This window comes from Bubalus kerabau, chromosome 10 (assembly GCF_029407905.1).
Source record: "Bubalus kerabau isolate K-KA32 ecotype Philippines breed swamp buffalo chromosome 10, PCC_UOA_SB_1v2, whole genome shotgun sequence".
Lineage (NCBI taxonomy): Eukaryota > Metazoa > Chordata > Mammalia > Artiodactyla > Bovidae > Bubalus > Bubalus kerabau.
Window position 1 is genome coordinate 71829239 of NC_073633.1, and position 6337 is coordinate 71835575.

The 6337-nt window shown below is 45.3% G+C and overlaps 1 long non-coding RNA gene across 1 annotated transcript; it reads left to right on the top strand.

The window, feature by feature from the left end:
* The first annotated feature begins 697 nt into the window (after window positions 1-697).
* On the top strand, window positions 698-1908 carry LOC129621544 (uncharacterized). Its single transcript, XR_008699435.1, has 3 exons — window positions 698-821; window positions 1384-1632; window positions 1728-1908. It is a non-coding gene; the product is annotated as an uncharacterized LOC129621544 (long non-coding RNA).
* Window positions 1909-6337: the final 4429 nt, after the last annotated feature.

Here is a 6337-nt window from a genome sequence, read left to right on the forward strand (position 1 = left end):
TCAAGGTCAGGCTTTTCCAGCTATTTATACTGAGGATCTGCAGGCCACAAGTTGTTGAATTTGGTGTAAACCAAAGCGACGGCTGAATGTCACACAAGGACCCAACCTGTGTGGCTTGAAAGGCACACTGATGAGGTCACTTCCTTTGAATGGCCACAGGGCCCAGTATGCTCTCAGCACACAAGGCTTGGAGGATGGGTGGTTGGGTCAATCCACTCTTGACCACAGCCACTGGCCCCAGGATGGGTTTCTCTCCCTTGGAGACAAAACTGATCACGTATCCTATGACAGCCCCAAAGGTAGCCCTCAGACATTCTCGTTAAGGACAAGAATCCTAACAATCTAAGGCCGTCTTCTTCCCACCTTGACTGTACAGGTGCAAAAAGACTGGATGGGAATATATATGTTAACCCTTCCCCCCCACCACACATACACACTCCACAGGGGCTCCACTCTGTCCAGCAAATACTCCACCGTCTCTCCCCTGAATCCCAGCAGAACCTCCCGGCTTCTGCTTCACCATCCCTGAGGTGATCTGAATGTTTGTGTCCCCACAAAATCCATATGTTGAAATACTGACCCCTCAGGTGATGGTATTTAATGGCTGGCCCTTTAGGAGGTGATTAGGTCATGCGGGTAAGGTCCTCAGGAATGGGATTAGAGCCTTTATAAAAGAGGGCCCAGAGAGCTCCCTCGCCCCTTCCACCATGGGAGGACGCAGTGAGAAGTCAGCCATCTATGAACCGGAAGGCAGGTCTCACCAGACACCAAATTTGCCTGTGCCTTACTCTCAAACTTCCCAACCTCCAGAATTGTGAGAAGTAAATTTCCATTGTTTATTGGCCATCCAGTCTGCGGTACTTTGTTATGTAAGCCCAGATGAACTAAAACACTCCCCGCTTCCCCCATACACATGTCAGAAGAGCAACAAGGTCAGGTCACTCCTGAATACAAAGCCCTTTTTTGGCTTCCGCCTCTCTCGGAGTAGAAGCAGGAGCCCTTGCTATGACCTTCAAGGCCCCATCTGCTCTGGCCAACTCTTCTCTAACTGTACCACCCACTACTCTCCCCACTTTCATTCTATTCCAGACACACTCCTTTCTCAGGGCCTTTGCATTGGCTGTTCCCTGCGCCCAGAGTTCTCTTCCGCCTGTTATCCACATGACTTGCTCTTTATTCAGAAGGTAACTTTTCTTCCAGTGAGTTCTTCCCTGACCACTTCATTCCATAATGCAAAGCACCAGCCCCCCACCCACCCTGCAACAATGGCATTCCCTATTTCCTGTCTCACCTTGATGTTCCTCCTCTGCACTTATCATCAGTTGGTCTAGGACCTATTGTTTGTTTGTTTTCTTTAAATATCTGTCTCTCTTCACTTCCCAGAATGTAAATTTCTTGAGAATAGCAATTTTTGTCTGGCTTGGTACACTGCTGTTTCCTCAAAACTGGAAAGGACCTGGCATATAATAAACATTCTTGAATGAATGAATAAATGAACAAATGCAATCAAGAGATGGCACCAACGAGCACCAGGTGGGCCCTCTTTGGGTGAATGATTACTAGGTTCCTGAGGCCCATCCAACTAAAAAGTGCAGAAACTATCTGCTCACAAACCCCCTCCCCAGGCAAAAGGTGGGTGTCAGGGACACGCTTATTTTCTGGGCAAACCACACATCCTTACCCACAAACACCACCCTTGGAGAACTGACCAGTTTTACCTTCAACAGGTAGGACCTGGACTCACCTCACCAAGTGGGAAACAGAAAGTTCTCCAGCAATTCTGTCCTTGCATTCCAGCCCAGCCCAGTTTGAACCCAAGCATCAAGTATGGGCTTTGATGGTTAAATGTATGTGACAACTTGCCTGGGCCACAAGGCTCAGACATGTGGCCACGCATTATTCTAGATGTTTCTATGAGGTTGCTTTGGATGTGATTAACATTTAAGCTGGTGGACTTTGAGTAAAGCAGGTTACTCTCTGATTACATCCAATTATTTGAAGGCCTGACTAGAACAAAAAACTGATCTACCCTGTGCAAGAGGGAATTTTACACAGGTGGCCCTCAGACTTGGACTACAGTACTAATCAGCTCACGCCTGGGTCTCCAGCCAACCAGCCCACTCTGCAGATTAAAAACCAAAACAACCCTCTCTCTCCCTCTCAATATCTTCATATGTGTGTGTGTGTTAGTTTCTCAGTCGTGTCCAATTCTTTGCAATTCCATGGTCTATAGTCCACCAGGCTCCTCTGTCCAAGGAATTTTCCAGGCAAGAATACTGGAGTAGGCTGCCACCTCCTCCTCCTATATATATATATATATATATATAGGCTTCCCTGGTGGCTCAGACAGTAAAGAATCCACCTGCAATGCAAGAGACCCAGGTTCAATCCCTGGGTCAGGAAGATCGCACCACCTTGCTGATTCACTCCCACAGCAAGAGGCTGACTTGCTGCGTTCCTAGGCTGACTGGGTTGGGAAAAAAACTCTGCTCATATCCATGGAGCACAAATGATAAATAAATGATAAACAGGTAAACAAACAAATGCATATGTGCCAGAAACAAAACAAACAGGGTTTTTTAACAGTTCAAAAGACCTGGGTATCAAATGTCCAGAAGGGGGCAAATCCATAAGGTCAGAAGGTAGAATCCATAAAGACATCTGTGGATGGAGGGGATGAGAGGAATGGGGGGTGAGGAGTGACTTCCTAATAGTATGCAGTTGCTTTTTAGGGTGGTGGAAATGTTCTGAAGTTAGGTAGTTGTGATAATAGTGCAATCTCGTGAATACACTAAAATCTACTGGATTGTACATTTTCAATGGCAAATTCCACACTAGAATTCACTAAAATGTCAACTGTTAGATGAATCATAATGCAATTCAAATTTTCCTAATTAAAAAAGAGCTGAGTGGAAGGGCCTATTTTAGGTAGGGTAGACAAAGAGGAAAGTCTCTCTGAGGAATTTATATGAAGCAAGGGACTAAGAAGTGGATAGCAGCCAGCCATGAGATGGCAGGTGGATGGGCTTACTGAGCAGATGGACACCGAGTATGGACCACTTTGCATGGTATATAAACTGTCCCAGAGTCGGCCCGGAGAGCAGCAAGGAGTGGGGGGCGGGGGCAAGGTTGAAAAGTCAAAAGAGGCTGCTATGTCCTACAAGGCCTTGGTCAGCACAGTAAGAAGAGAGGGCTTCATTCCAAATGAGATCAAAAACCACTAAAGGCTTTTATTGCAGACGGTGTCCTGCTCCAGTTGCCATTTGGGGAAGATCACCTATAGCTCCCTGCACACACGGTACCAGTTACCAAGGGGCAGAAGCAACACAAGGCATGAAATATTGAAGAGGTGAATTCTCACTGGGCAGGGCTCATGCACTTTTAACAAAACTGTAACCAAAGGATGCAAATTAGAAGATGAATTTATTCATAAGAAAAACAAATTAGAGGGGTAATGTGAAAATCAAGTGTGCCTTATATCCTTTCCCATAAAATAATCTAGTAATAAGAAGATATGCTCTTCCCGCCGCCTGGTCGCTGCTTCTAGTGGCAATGGCAGTGCTATTATTAAGACACGAGCGCCCTCTACAGTTATGAGCCTGGATTGCTTTCTACTATTGGAACTAAGCCTGAACCATGTCTACGTTCATTAATAGTGTGACTGAAAAATTACCATCCTAGAAGCCCATGCCACCTATGATAAACTAGGTTCTCCAACACTCTCCTTAAAGTGAAAGATATAAAAAGAAAGTGAAAATGGAAACTTTCTGGGACAATCATAGTAAACAGAGATTTGTCTCTGTGCCCTGTTGGGGTAATAAGGTCTCCCCATAGGCTGCCATCTATGGGGTCGCACAGAGTCGGACACGACTGAAGCGACTTAGCAGCAGCAGCATAGACCAAAATGAGGGGGGGTGTGTGTGTACACACATAGACATATATTCTCACTGTTAACCAACATTCCATCTGATTATGTTATTGCAAGGACAGAATATGTGTTTGAATGACCATCTAGTGTTCATCAAAATACTTGGTATCCAGTCACTGAGAAGTATTAATACTTGTCATAAAACAACAGATCAAGGAGGTACACGACTGGCTTCCCCTGGCCAGTGACAGTGGCAGGAAGCTGGGGGAAAGCTGGCAACCGCAGTTGAACATGTCAGGACACGTTTGAAAATGCAGTGGGAGTCTGGGAGGGTGGTCTGGAGTGGGAAAGTGGGGAGATACAGGAAGAATGAAGATCTGTTAGAGGTGGTAAAAAAAAAAATAAAAGAATAAAATCAGGGGATTCCCTGGCGATCCAGTGGTTAGGACACAGCACTTTCACCACAGAACACTGTGCAGTCATTAAAAACAAAAAAATCATTGAAAAAAATATCCAAGGGAGGGATTTAAAAACAAAAAACAAAACCCACCACTACCCAGAGAAAAGCACATGCAACAGCTGGAGAGGGAGCGAGGAAAGGCTCTGTGTCCAAATTAATGCTCTTCAACTGGGGCTGAGCAGCCTGGAAACTGGGAAATCAGAATTTGTGAAATGCTTTGATTGCAGCCTCCATGGTCTTCTCCTCGCCCCCAGTTTTCTTAAGCAAAGTTTATTCCGGAAGGAGAAACAACAGGGGGATGTACCAGGCATACACATTCAGAACCTGACTCAGTCTACAACTTGCAGGCCATCCTAAGTACCAAAAAAGAAGGGGGGGGATGTCCCTGAGAGCCGCAAGAGGCGTGGGCAAAGGAGCAGGAAAACAGTTCCCTTCCCAGTGCTGGTTGCCGCCAACTAGCATGGCTATTAAGAAATGAAATCTGTTCGCTAGACAAAATAGAGTCAAACATTCCTGCATGCTCCATCCTTTAAACAGATTTAAATATTGGCCTGTCTTCTCTGTGTTTGTTTTGGTTCCCTCAGCCCACATTGGAGTCCACGGGCTCTTTCCCTCACTCATCATCTCGCCTCCCGCTGCTTTGGCCGAGAATGGAGTAATAATTCAGCAAGCAGCTCCGGGCTTCCCATCAGGCCGACGGCCCAGCCCGGGTTTTCACAGCCCTGCATTCCAGTGGCGCTTAGCTCCACAGCCAGCAAGCCGCGGGAGGGACCTTGCTCCCGTGGGCTCTCCTGCCCAAGTGAAAGCAATTTGGGAAGCAGAGTGAGGAAAGCGCTAAGAAAAGGAAAAAAAAGGACAACAATTTCTCCTTATTGAGTCTCGCATTGTCTTATGAAGCTGGACTTAATTGTAGCTTATTTCCATTACCCAGTGCTGAGGGTCAGAAGCAGCTTAAAATATATATATACAGCTATATCTCAATAAAGCTGGGGGAAAAAAGAAAAAGTGACGATCATATAGAGGCTCACTGATAGAAGGCTTAAAAATAAGTGATTCCCTTTTCCTGAGAGCAACCTGCCACGGCCTTTGGAGCGCTTCTTCCTATCCTTGTGTTCAGTTTTGTCTGAGCTGAAAGAGCCTGCCAGAGTCCCGCCTTTTGGTTCATTACCCAGCGCATCCTTCTCCCTTGAAGGACAAGGGAGCCTGGTATTCATGGCCATTGGAGGATGTGTTTGTACCCAGAACTCTCCAGAATAAAAAGGTTTCCAAAGGCTTCTCTATAATGATTTAGTCATGAATGAATTTTAACGGGAGAAAAAGATGAGTATTTTGGAAGAAAGGGTGATCTTCCCCTCACACCCTGCCCCCCCACACACACACCCAATTAAGACAGAAAGAAGCAGCATCTGGACTCTGTAATGCACTATCCAAAATCAATGCAACACCATCCTAATAAGGGCCTAATTCAAGCTCTGCAAAGGCCTCCAGTCTGGTGATTTCCTAGAGGAGATGCAGTATCAGGGGGAAAAAAGTTTTTTCCCAATGTAATGTGGGCTTTTTTTTTTTAAAGACTTTATATGTTTACAGGTTTATTTGGTTTGGGTGGCAGAAAACAGACCAGGCACTCAGCTCCTTTCACAGGGCCAAGTTTTAAACTTCATAATGAGTACAAAATAAGAAAACCATGACTGCCTGAAAATCGTGAAGAACAAGGAAACAGGATGATTGAGAAAGGCTGCAGCTAATACTCAGGAAAGCGGCCAGTTCTCTGCACATCACTCCAACAGTAATTAGCTGGCTGAAAGCCAATAGCACAGGGTTATAATAGACACTGATAGACACTAACTGTGACTACAGAATTGTGAAAGGTGAAAAAAATAATATGGTTATAAATCCTAAAACTGTTAGGATGGACAAAGTAGGAATGATCCAGGAAGCCACAAGGAAAACTTTTTCACATATTTTGGCTACTGATTCCTAGCAATAACACTTACAATGATACAGTAGTA